This window comes from Symphalangus syndactylus, chromosome 12 (assembly GCF_028878055.3).
Source record: "Symphalangus syndactylus isolate Jambi chromosome 12, NHGRI_mSymSyn1-v2.1_pri, whole genome shotgun sequence".
NCBI classification, from domain to species: Eukaryota; Metazoa; Chordata; class Mammalia; order Primates; family Hylobatidae; genus Symphalangus; species Symphalangus syndactylus.
This window is the reverse complement of record NC_072441.2, coordinates 107,389,444-107,404,132: the sequence shown is the minus strand read 5'-3', so window position 1 is coordinate 107,404,132 and position 14,689 is coordinate 107,389,444.

Genomic DNA, 14,689 nt, shown 5'->3' with positions numbered 1-14,689 from the left:
CAATGACTGAAACATTTAGAACATGGTCCATTCATAAATATGACATTGGGATTCCCCAATGATTGAAAAATTTAGAACATGGTCTATTCATAAATATGAAGAGCTTGTGTAGAAAGTATAATTTACTTATCCTATTATGCTTAAGAAATTATGTGAAATAATGTGAAAATAATCTTAAAACATTTGCATGCATATTTGCTGCAAGAGTCATCTTTCATTGATACTTAATCATAATCATGGACATGGTGGGTCCCAATAACCAATATTTAATGCAAGACTGTAAATTTAATAGAGAGAAAACCTTATTTATAAATTTTCATGTGTTCTTTTCTTGACAATAAGGAGCTGTGAGATTTGTATTTTAAAAGATACTTAGTAATAAAAACTTTAATTTTTAAAACTTTTATTTTTAAATTCTGCTTAATTGCATAAAAGTTAAAAGGTAATATTTAATATTTAATGAGGCTTATTGAGCTAAATGATGATATGCAGCTTGGGTTATACTTGCAATTATAAGATTTGCTCATTATACCTAAGCAATCTCCTTCACTCAATCTAGCTACCACTAAGGAAGCAAAATTCCCTGAATCATAGTATCAAAGCATTCCATTATGTTTTCTATTAAGTTGTTTTGTTCTTTGAATCATTGTCTATTTTAATTTATCCTTTTAGAAAGAAAACAAATTACTTAACTTGCATTTCCCACTAGAAGCTTCACTACAGCTAGACTTGGAATTGATTTCAGGCCATTTTTTAATAAATGATGGTCCCTAGTGAAAGATAGAATACTTGAGCCATCAATATTGAGTAAATAAAAGGGTTTGGGTAAATAAGAGAGAAGATACCTATTTTTCTCAAATATTTTAAATACCTAATAACCTATTCCTCATCTAAAACAAGCCACAATTACTGGAAATGATGGTCAGAGGAAGGTATTAGCAACCCTGTGTAATACTACATGTCATGTTGGATCACTATTACAGAGAAACAGTTGTCATGCTGCATTTTAGTAATTCTACACATCACCAGAGAAATAGACAACTCTTATAGCCAAAGAAATCCAACGTAGCTACTGTCTACATATTCTTGTTTTAGACCTTTGGTGAAAAAAACTACTATGTGTATTGAATATATTTTACATTAGTTTTATCACAAAAGAAAAATGAGAATTCTATTAGATGCAAATACAAATTCTGAATGACAGGAAAGAAAAATTAAAATCAAAGCTGATCTTAATTAACAAAATGTATTATCTGCTTACATGTATATACAACTGTTCATATACAAAGGCACAGATGCATTTGTGGTTTTGAAAAAATATCTATTTCATTTCAAATCTTCATTGAACAATATTACATATGGCAAGAAAACTGATCTTTTTGAAGGATCTTTTAAAAAGTGTTAAACTTTATTAGATACTCCAAACTAGCAAAGCTCAACTTCATCACAATTATATAATAACACTGCACACTTTCAATTTTATCTGGAGAAATATATCTATCCCTTGAAATAACTCTGTAAACTTCCTGCTCACAGATTTCATTTCAAGCCTTGAAAATGCAGAAAATCAATGCTGAATATACTTGCCCCGAAAGGAAAAGAAAATTTCAGGGGTGTCAGGATGTTTTATCACATAAAGTACAGAATTGCAATTTGTATATGAGCAGGCAACACACCTCCAAAAATAATACAATACTTATCACAAAATACATTCACAGATACTAGATTTGGCACAAACCACTCCATACAGCTATTGATGAAATCAGTATTGAAAGCCTTATTCCAAAATCTATGGCCCTTTTCTACTCTCCAACTGACATTTCAGGATGCCACAACCTTGCAGCTCCACTCTCTCATTAATTTCCCCTAAATACCCTTGGCAGAAGAACGAGAAACGTCACATTTTTCATTTAATTTCTAAAGAACATCACATCCTTTAAGAATAGGTTCTTGAAATTTTAAAATGTTAAACATAAAAACCCTAAAGAGACAAACATCCAAAAACATAAAAACCCTAAACAGACAAACGTCCAAAAACTTTTCTTCAAAATCACAACAACTTTATATGCTACGTGTTCCTGTAAAATACCACATACACAAACTCACAGGCACACCCACCCACCCAAAACCCACACACTCGAATTTATATGGCCTCGTAATACCTCACATATATATACATGTCACCAAATGCAACAGAGACACACGCATATATATGGCCTCATAATACCTCACATATATATACATATCATCAATTACAACAGAGAAAAGCCAATTTCAGAAACATGGCTTCAATTTTGATGCATTTACTCACACTTAATTCTATTTCAATTTAACTGCAGAGATATTACAATACCCTGTAACAAAAACCTGACGGAAGATTGTAACAAATTGCTTAAACATCAAACCAAACACTAAACATAATTTCATCACAAAGTGAAATTCGCATCCAACTCGCAAAGAATTAGAAAATCCTTGCACTTACCTTGGCCTTGTCCATTCCCCAGATGACCCCAAAACACCACCGTCATCATCAACAGCCCCGGAGCCCACGTCCACATCCTTCTAGTGACACGCTCGTGTCTTCTGGCCATTGCATCTTAAACTCTGCATATTCAGTGGGGTGGATGCGAAAGTACAATAAATTACATTCTTAGAGAAATACACTACGACTCAAATCCCATATCTAATATGCACTGTGCATTTCTGAATTATCCTGCCTACAAGGAGGTACATTTGAAAATCATGCTTCCCTTTAGGGTTGTCATATTGATGATTAATACGAAAGCTCATTCATTTTTAATCTTTAAGCATTCATCTGAATTCCATTTTTAATATCATTTTCCAAAACAGGCCACTTAACCTATGAATGTTAAAAAGTACTCCCGATATACATATTGGAGTTCAGTCAAGCAAAAGCATGGTGTATGGACACTACTTAAGTATAACTTGATATTTAGGCAAATTGATGAATTTAACATACCATGTAATCTCTACATATATACAAAAGGACTTTTCAACACATTTATGTAAGTTTTGCATAAATACCCTTGAAAATATTCTCAAGTTTTAAGTGGTATTCTAATTATGTCAGTAATTTTAACTGAATAAAGAGATGCATCATGTGCAAAAACTAATCTTGTTTACTTAAAATTGAGAGTAAAATTAATTATAGAAGGTACAAAACACTTGTAATTTTGATTTCAGATATATGACCCACAGGAACCTTCATATATACAAATATTATACACATATATGACAATGTATATTTGAATGTTCATTTTGAAACTGCTTTTCATACTGATACATGAAAATACTTAAATGTCCACCAAAGCAAGGTTATTTATTCATACATTTGAATGATATACAGTAGCTCAAAAGAATAAACTTGAGTTGCATGTACTAATATGGATAAGTGTCCAAAATGAATAGTGAAGCAAAACTAGCAAATTTAATAATGATAAGTTCAAAATTACACCTTTCATATGTAAACATGTGCAATAGTTAAAACTATAAATTTTATGTTGCATAAATATATAATACAGTATAATAACGCATAAGAATGAGAAACACCTTCAAGACTAAAGTTAGGAAATTACAAGACTACAATTTAAATGGTTAGTAGGTGGAATTTTAAATCAGAGGTTACTCCTAAATCCCAATTTTTCCACAGTTGACAAAATAACGGAGTTAAGAAAAATAAACTTAATGATTTCCAGAATGAATGCTTTATTCAAAATGCTACGTAATTACAATTCTAATAAACTTGCAAGGGAATCCAGTCACCCAGAAATTTTTTATGCCTTTCTCCTACATCACGAAAGGGGAAGATTTAATTACCAACTTTGCATTACTTAACGTCAGACTCATAGTATCAGAGCTAAAGAGAAATTGAAGAAACACCTAACTCAACCTCTCCATTTTAAATGACCAAATGAGTTGAGAAGGTTACAATGACATTTCTAAGTTCATATGTAAAAACAGAATTTTGATGACAATGACAGTTTAAGTACTAATAAACACTCCTGGAAAAGTTACTGTAATCCAGGTTATTTTACTGTGCTAAATGCCTTACATTCTTTACCCAATTCAGTTTTCACAGAAATCCTATGAACAAAGCACTTCCAAAATTTACCACTTCACAGCTAAGAAAACAAGGCTTAGAGAAATGCTACACGATCCCCTAGTCATGAGGTTAGTAGGTACCACTGTGGAGACTGAGGCAAAACAGGACGATTTCAAAGCCTATGCTCTGAACAAGTAAACACTAAGCAGGAATTTAGTTCTAGATCTCCCAGTTGTAGTCCAATAATCAGCCAAAAAATGGTGCTGAGAAGAGGGGAAAGAAAGATGTCTTGTATGTGGAGCCTCATGTATTTGATCCCAAATACATCTTCATATTGAAAATCATTAGAGCACAAGGCAAAAGAATTATTAGTTTGTTTCTAAAATCATCAACCTTTCCCAAGTTGAACATACAAATATATTTTATCATATATATACTATATGTGTGTATAGCGTGTGTTTATCTAAGTATTCCTGTGGTTTATATATCTGGATGTGGAATTACAAGTGTTTTGTGGTTTATTATTTATTTATTATTATACTTTGAGTTTTGGGGTACATGTGCACAATGTGCAGGTTTGTTACATATGTATCCATGTGCCATGTTGATGTGCTGCACCCATTAACTCGTCATATAGCATTAGGTGTATCTCCTAATGCTGTCCCTGCCCCCTCCCCCCACCCCACCACAGTCCCCAGAGTGTGATGTTCCCCTTCCTGTGTCCACGTGTTCTCATTGTCTCCCTCTGTTGCTCTGGCTGGAGTCAGTGGTGTGATCATAGCTCACTTCAGACTCCAAGTCCTAGGCTCAAGCGATACTTTTGCCTCGGCCTCTCAAGTAGCTCGGACTACAGGCATGCACCACCATCCCCGGCTAATTTTTTTACAGAGATGGGTCCCACCGTGTTGCTTGACTGGTCTCAGCCTCCTTAAGTCAAGGGATCCTCCCACCTGGACTTCCGAAAGCACTGAGATTACAGGTGTCAGCCACCGTGCGTTTTTTGATTTCTTCAATTAATTTTACTTATACACTTGATTACACAAGATTAATTTTGTGTACATAATGAATCTCTTTTGAGGTTTAAGTTACTGATTAATTAGAGTACCACTTAACAAGCGTGTCATCCCAGCACTTTGGGAGGCTGAAGTGGGCGGCTCACCTGAGGTCAGGCATGAGCCACCGTGCCCGGCTTACACACATTCTTTTCACTCCTGCTTGCAGATCTCTGTTCCCTTCTAATTCCAGTGGAACCACTTTCACTTAGTATCAAAATATCCAGATCCACTCATCAAAGTGTAAATAATCCTCCAGCAAATTACCTTTGCAAATCTATTTTTATGTAATATTTCCTTAACTTCTTCTTGCCTACATCCAGTAGTCATTTTACAAGGCAGAATTTTTTCTATTTTATATAGAACTGAGGCAGTATTTGAAAAAAATCTCAAAACACTCTTCAGGAAGGACTGGCATCTAAAACACCAGTTCCAATATATATTTCAGTAACATTTTAAAGGACAGATGCTTTTCAAAATGTTATTATAATTTAAAAAAATGTAACCTTCCTCTCTGAGTTCATGTTTATGGAAAACTAATATTTCATAAATGCCAAGTTACTATGATGTATTATCTAAATGCTGCCCCTGCCATTCTATAAATACAAAAATCATAACCTTCTAACTAACTTTGGTATTAGTCAACAACTGTGCTGATGAAAAGTAAAATCAATTCATTTAAAATAATTTTCCATGAACAAAATCAAGTAACTTGTAAGTAGTATGGTAGATGAACCAAAAAATAAAGTAACATTAACCAGAAAGACATGCCATGGACTTCTCTAATCTTTTTTTGGAACACCCTTTTCATGCATATGAAAATAAAAATTAAATATAAAATACCTACTTTATGTATGTACTTTTACTTGTGTCTATTGTTCTTTAAAGATTAAAATAACTCCTAAAGCCTGGATAGCTGAGCCCATTGTGCTCTTCTGCCCATAAAATAGATCGGATGTGCAGTGAAAGAGGTAAAACTTAGGCTTTCAGGTTAGTTATGACGATGGAAACACAATTCTATTCAATAGTGTTCATCTTGGTCTTTCAAATGTTTAAGGTCACAAGACAAAAGAGAACAGACTTTAAGAATGTTCGTGTATTACTTCTCGTCTTACCCAATAGCTACATTAGTTCAATTAGGCCAGTGTTTTGGAGTAAACAGCACTGTGAAATGTGTCGTGGAGTCCGGAGGCTCCACCACCTACCTCCATGTAGTTGTTCTGTCCGATGGAGCCTAGAGTAATACCTTAGGAGATGCATTACATCTACAGGTACCAACCAGGAAGGGTAGTCTTGAATTAAATGGCTTTAGAACACGTTATAAGAGCAAATCGAAGCTTCTAGGTATTAGAACCACTTCAATCACAGAGCGTCTCTGGGTTCTATCTGTGGCCAGCATCAAGTATCTGTCTGCCCTCCCCGAATGCTTTCTCTCATCATGTGGATCTTCTAGATGGTCTTATTCTTCCCCAGCCAGCCAACTTGATCAACAAGCCTAGGTATATTAGATATGTATAAAGTTGGTTCTTAAATAAAGTCCATTTCTGTATCTAGGTAAGTAATGTCTTCAGACTTACAATTTCATTGATATCTAGAAAGAGTGACTCTAGTTAGCTTCTAGTGTCAGTTTTTCTAGCAGCTTCTTTAAAAACAAAAATCCTCTCTGGAACAAAGCTTCCTTGCAAGTATTGCTGTTGGCAATAGTCCTCTTTACTGAAATGCTTATCCGGTGAAACTTGCGCTGTGCCAGTGAGCCTGCAGGTTGATGGTCCTTTTGTTCAACTTCTCCATTATAAAGCAACCTCTCTGATCACCCTTTTAAAACTAAAGACCAAAGAATCAAATGAGATCAGGAAGTGACCAGAGCTCACAGGTCATCAACTCCTCTTCTTAGCATATTATAGCACACAGTCTAAGCCCGAAAAACACAGCAGAACCCATTACAGCTCTCGAGTTCCAGTTATTAACATTGATTTTTTCCAATGGGAAATTTTCATTAGAAGCTATCACAGGACTCACATTCAGTAATAACTTAGATTAGGATACATACTGGAGCCTTTGTCCTTAGAGTAGGTGCCACTGAGTCACTATTAAAAGGAGTCTTTTTGATCTTAGTAAATTCTCACAGGGCTTATCTCAGTCTAAACTGTAACTGGCCTTTACTAGTGATGTCATGTGTAGTTCAAATTAATATTGTAATGTATATAAATTGTATATATAGGTATAATACATGCATGTATTTACAATTATTTATTTTATTTTATTTTTTAATAAGATAAAAGTTAGAGGTTAAAATATGACTCTAGGCCATTGTGCTTTAGAATGAAGAGCACAGACATGGGTTGGAAATGTAAATTTTGGCCCAATTTAATTTCTGTGACAAATTCATTAATGTCTTCAAGGTTCAGGCTCTATGTATGAGACAAATGAAAACAGCTCTAAGATTCCTGAAAACCCTAAAATATTAAAATTCCACTCTGCCATTAGTTCAGATAAATCATTTGCCAATTTGCCCCACAAGAACCAGGCATCTTTAAATGGTAACATAACATGCACTTCTCTCTCCCAAAGTGTGGTGCATAAACGTTCTGCTTCTCAATAACACAGGATGCCTGCTAAAATGTGCTGTCAGGGGGATTAGTAAGGAAATGTTGTATCAAAACTTCTGCAGATGTGGCCCTGAAATACACATTGTAATAAATCCTCCAGGCCTCTCAAGTTAGGAATAACTGGTTTATAAAATTGTACTTACTTAAAAATTATAGATAAACAGATTTCACCGTAACCCATTCTTTCTGTTCTGAATGAAATAAGGCTCTATATTCAGACTGAATTTTCAGTGAAAAACAACTTAAAATAGTGACAAATCGTCTATAAGTTTAAATGAATATAACTAGGAGACCTGAAAACTCAGGTTTAGCAGTCATCTTCCAACAGTTTGAGAGCCCACAGGAGCCACAGAGCCCTCATGTCTCTCCAGAGAAGCAGGGTGATTCTTCCCCCTAAACACCATGCAATTCTTGAAGTGAGTGAAAGCATCCCTGCTCACACTGATACCCTCTCAAGTGAACTCAAAGTTAAGCCATCTCCAGCCAGACCAGATATCCTGGCCCATATCTCATTCATTAATATATGTTGAGAAGCCTTTGTTTCTTGGAAACTACATGAAGTGAATAGGCTGTGGACTCCACTGGACCTAGTGGTCTATATTTAACCAATTCCCTTCACACATATGTATCAGATGCTCTCTTAGTTACGGAGCTGCAGTGGTGAATAAGAAAGCCACAGTCCTGTACTCCCAGGGTTTCAATTCTGAAGACGAAGACAGGCACAGAAACCCAACTGAGCAAAGAGAAGAGATTATTACAAAATGTGTTCACATGCAAAGTGAAGCAAGGGACTGAATATACAACAAGGGTTTTGGGGCGAACATTAGATACAATCTTAATTCAGATTATATAAGATTCATACATATAATTTTTATATATAGATATATTAATTTGGGCCGGGCGTGGTGGCTTATGCCTGTAATCCCAGCATTTTGGGAGGCCAAGGCGGATGGATCACTTCAGTCCAGGAGTTTCAGACCAGTCTGATCAACATGGCAAAACCCCATCTCTACTAAAAATAAAAAAGTTAGCCGGGTGTAGTGGTGTGCGCTTGTAGTCCCAGCTACTCAGGAGGCTGAGAAAGGAAAACTGCTTGAACCCAGGAGGCAGAGGTTTCAGTGAGCCAAGATTGTGCCACTGCACTCCAGCCTGGGTGACACAGCAAGACCCTGTCTCAAAAGAAAAAAAGAAATATTAATTTGGATTATACAGATTCTAACCACTTCTTTCAAGTGAGAATATTTAAGGTAAGACCTGAGAATAAAAAGAGTTAGCTTTTCATACACTACAGAAAGATTCGTCTTTTAGGAAAAACCCCCAGTGTTCATGGACCCTAATATATGAGCAAGATCTTGGCATGTAGAAGAAACCTGTGAATTGGATGAAATGAAAAACTGAAAAGTAGGAATCTGGATGAAGTACAGAAGGGAGAAAGACTAATGTGAGACGTGGCTGAAAGAGAAGGATATGTGAAACAGTACAGGTCTTCATTAGTAATGATGAGGAACATAAATGTTAGTCCAAGTACACCAGAAAAGTGGGAGAGTTGGAAACTGAAAGACATGTTAAGAGATCACTTTGGTTTCTCTGTAGCTAACAGGGTGTAGGAGATTAAGAATTAAAGTAGATTGACTAAGGATGACCTAAGAAAATAAGCGTAGGTAAGAAAATATGTGGCTCTGGCTAGGCTGGGGACATTGGAAATCAAAAGAGGTGGAGGAAATTACAGATGTATTTGGAACCAAAATATTTTTTAAATGAATGTTGAATTGGATATTGTCAGAATATTGAGGAAGGGCCAAAAATGACTTATAAGCGTCTAGCATGGCTGGCAGTGCCACTTACTGACATGTGGGAAACCAGGACATGTTACCTCTGAATTATTCGAGTGCTATTGTCATGTAAATCATCAACTCCCAGAATAAAGGTCTGGGCCAAACTCTAAGACTGGAAATTATGAGCTGTTTAGTAGTGTTTAGAGCTTAGAGAGAGTATGTGTGTGGAGAGAAAAGAAGAGCAATTAGGACAGAACCCTTAGAAACATCAATATTTAAAATTTGGGAAGAGAAACAGAAACAAATAAATTGTGGGAAAATGAAGCTCAGGGTAGTTGCAAGGGAATGCTAAAAATGAACTATGGCATTTGAGGAGGAAAACGTGGAAACTGAAAGCAAGAGAGTACGGATGGATCGTGAGGGAGCAGCAGCAGCTGTGTCCTAAGAAGAGTCTCAGTGAAAATGAAGGGTTGTAGGAATGAGGACATCTGGGCCAATGAGCTGGCAAGGAGTGATGTCCAGGAGGCAGAATATTTGCATCTAGATCCTGGTGGTATATACCCTTATAGAAAATGTTTCAGATTTGATGACAATAAAGTGGAGGAAAGAAAAAAAGTAATGGAAATAAAGATGTCAAAAAACGGGGAACCGAGGTTTGTACTGGTCCTTTCACGTGAAAGCTGAGCCACTAAAATGATGGCTGAACTTGCCTGAAGATGATATTGAGCAAAAGATCTACAGCCTTAAATAAATGGCAAGAGGCCAGGTGCAGTGGATCATGCCTGTAATCCCAGAACTTTGGGGGGCTGAGGCAGGCATATCACCTGAGGTCAGGAGTTCGAGACCAGCCTGGCCAACATGGCGAAACCCCGTCTCTACCAAAAATACAAAAATTAGCTGGGTGTGGTGGTATGCACCTGTAATCCCAGTTACTCAGGAACCTGAGGCAGGAGAATCACTTGAAACCGGGAGGAGGAGGTTGCAGTGAGCCGAGATCACACCATTACACTCCAGCATGGGTGACAGAGCAAGACTCCATCTCAAAAAAAAAAAAAAATAAGACCAGAGTGCCCAGGAGGGAGGTCTGTTGATGATGGTAATACCAAAGGGGCATGGCCGATATTTCCAAGGGGTTTGAGTTTCAAAGGAACAGTCTAATTTGCAAGGAGCGGAGAAATTAACAGTCTAGAAGTTGTAACGGGAACCAAGAACAACCACCTCGGCTTCCAGCCATAGGTATGTGGAGGGTGAGAAAAAGACCTGTCTCAATTTATGAAAGCTAGAGGAAAAACTGTACTTTAGTATCAACCAACTTTTGTTTTAAGATAATTACAAACCAATATGGAACTTAGCAAGAGTCAATTTTGACAGTTTCCTGCAGCTTAGTAAATTCTGCACAAAATTAAGATTTAACACAAAAGTAGAGAAAAATTTTAATGGCATAGCACATTTCTTCACAATTCCTTAAACCAAATAATTCCCTGTTCTTCTAACTCTCACCTTACACTATCAACTAGGCTTCTTATTCAATGAACGGTTTAAGTCTACTAAGACACACACACACACACACACACACGTCTTATCCAGCTGCAGATCTCATTTTTGAAGGTACACTGAAAGTACATAGATCATTCTATAATCATCAACTATGAAGATTGTGAGCAACTGGAACAAGTATTCTTGGAAAAGAAGTTTCCTGTGTATAAGAAAAAAAAGAGTCCAACTCTGGGAACTGACTTGGCTGAGTCATCATTATATGCCACTGGCAAGAAATCAAGAAGTAACTCAGGACTGATAAACTTTGTTAAAAGAAATGGAAACAGCCTATCTGTGAGGCTTAATTCTTGATAATCTGGCCAAGATATAGCATCTGGATAAGAGTTCACTGACTCAACTAAATTTTGTGAAGGTGAAGTACTTGTTAAAATGAAAGATCTATTTAGAGAGAAATAAGTAGACATAATGTCTGCACTATGGATAGGTGTATACCTGTTTTTTGCAAAAACAGTTTGTATCTTTGAAATGCTGGTTTGCCCTGGACAGAGCTAACTTAAATAGAGACCTGGCGCGGTGGTTCATGCCTGTAATCCCAGCACTTTGGGAGGCCGAGGAGGGTGGATCATGAGGTCAGGAGATCGAGACCATCCTGGCTAACACGGTGAAACCCCGTCTGTACTAAAAATGCAAAAAATTAGCCGGGCATGGTGGCGGGCACCTGTAGTCCCAGCTACTCTGGAGGCTGAGGCAGGAGAATGGTGTGAACCCGGGAGGCGGAGCTTGCAGTGAGCCGAGATCGCGCCACTGCACTCCAGCTGGGTGACAGAGAGAAACTCCGTCCCCAAAATATATATATATAGTTTTTTTATATATATATGTATATATACCCAAAGGATTATAAGTCATGCTGCTATAAAGACACATGCACACGTATGTTTATTGTGGCACTATTCACAATAGCAAAGACTTGGAACCAACCCAAACGTCCAACGATGATAGACTGGATTAAGAAAATGTGGCTGGATACATATGTAACAAACCTGCACATTGTGCATATGTACCCTAAAACCTAAAGTATAATAAAAAAAAAAGAAAATGTGGCACATATACACCATGGAATACTATGCAGCCATAAAAAAGGATGAGTTCATGTCCTTTGCAGACACATGGATGAAGCTGGAAACCATAATTCTCAGCAAACTATCACAAGGACAAAAAAAACCAAACGCTGCATGTTCTCACTCATAGGTGTGAATTGAACAATGAGAACACATGGACCCAGGAAGGGGAACATCACACTCCGGGGCCTGTCATGGGGTGGGGTGAGGGGGAGGGACAGCATTTGGAGATATACCTAATGTAAATGATGAGTTACTGGGTGCAGCACACCAACATGGCACATGTATACATATGTAACAAACCTGCACGTTGTGCACATGTGTCCTAGAACTTAAAGTATATATATATATATATATATATATATATATATATATATATATATATATAAATATAAAGAGAAAACCATTAAAGAAAGGCTATAATACACAGGAACACACAGACATACATACACCTGTGTGTCTATATCTTCAGTTATCACACTTTTTCTATACAGACTCCACACGAGACAAACATGTTACATTTTATGAGAAACCATAAGTGGAAAGAGGAGAATTTGTGAAATCAATATAGAATGTTCCTTGTTTAGCATAATTCTAACTGTTTCTCATTAGAGGTCTGAGTATCAATCTGTATTATATGTGGCCATGCTGGCATTTGGGAAATTCCACAAGAAACTTTTTAAATATGAATTTGGAAAAGGGAAAAGGATTTTTAAAGTGTCTTTTTTTGTTCTGCATTCTATGTGGAACATCTATTTTGTGCTAACTGCTCGTGTTAGCTTGTGATTGCCTGTGACTATGTGGAAGATATACTTTACGTGACTATGTGAGCAATAGTCTTAAAGTTAAGAAATCTAAAATTTGGTTGGTTTAGTTGCTAATTAGGTAAATTACCTTGTAATGGTTACTTAACCTCTCAAAGATTAATTATCTTCAGTGGTACATTGAAGGTTCCATTCATATTGATTTTAGTAGACTTATCCTACTAAAAAGTAAATTTAACAGAAATTATTCTAGACCTCATTATTTCAGGAGACCCCACCCCAGCTTTTATTCCTAACTTCAAGAAATGCAGAGAAATTTAAAAATTCGATGTTCTCCCAATTCAACAGAATATAACTGAACTAAATCGATTTATGTATAATTCATTATTTCAACCTTTAACGCTATATCCGAGCGGTTTGTTTTCACCATAAAGTTATAGCTGTTTAGGCCAATAATTAAAGAGGACCTTGATAGAGAATGACAAGAGAGGATGATCACCCTATTGTCTATCTTCCAGCTGTTTTCAATGCCCTGAAGTTTTATTCACACCCAAATATTAGAATCTTATCTGAGAGAGCGTACTCAAATGATGAATCATGCTAATTTCTCAAGAAAAATGTTACAGAATAATAAATGCCTTTCTGGTCAAAGCACTGATGCTCTGGAAATAATCTTTATCCAAATGAGGTACAGGAATTGTTAGGACTATTAAAAGTTTGTATATGATATCTGCCAGGTTCGACTGAGCTTCACTTAAAATCTACCATATTAGGGCCAAGTGTAATGACTCAAATTAGTGAACTTAAAAATTGTTTTAAAATGTTTCCTGGAGACATTTCAAATATTGCTCTCTGATTTATCACTGTTACTTTTGCTGAATTCAATTTGATGCCAAGATTTATTCAGATTAATCAAATGCCATAAACTCTGATACCTAATGTTCCTTAACACCTTAAGAACTTTTAAACAGATCAAATGTTGAAGATACGCTTTTAGTGAAACTGTACCTAAGCACATGAATTCTATTGAATATAGCTTTTTAGAAGACTAACAAAGAAAGAAGACTTAGGAAATTCGGAAACATTTTTTAAACCTTCTAGAGGGAATTAAACTACTGAAAAATAATTTCAATTGGTGAATCTAATGGCATTAATCAGAAGATAAGAAAAAAGTAACCATAAAACTTTATGGGGGTAATATTTGCTATGAGGATCAGGAAAAACAACTAATGGATATTAGGCTTAATATCTGGGTGATGAAATAAACTGTACAACCAATCCCATGGCATAAGCTTACCTCTGTAACAAACCTACACTTGTACCCCTGAACTTAAAAGTTAAAATTTAAATAAATAACGTTGTGCTATTAATTTCAACCAGAGCCTTTCCAAGGTGCAGGGAACTTTTGAGAATTTTATTTCTTGCAAAAGGAAACTTGATTCCTTGCTTAGGGCCTTCCTAGGAAAACCTCTATTCTTTGGAGAAGCATCATACTCCTACAAGGTTTAAGGACCATCATATTTGTCAGACTTTTTTTCTGTTTTACTGTGAGCAGTTTACAGAACATAAAGAAAAATCAAATCCGAAGGTGCACTACACGTGTTTTATCAAAAGGAACATTTTTGTGTACTTTTAAGAAAATACGACAAATTGAGTTTTCTGACCTATTACCAAGTTAGACATCTTGAGTGAATTGAATCTGTTGTAATCCTGTTTGGTTTTCATCCCATGGCTCTGGAAAACTGACATTTATCTCCAATTTTTCAACTCTGCTTCTTTCCAGTACCTCATCTATACGACTATTATAGTAC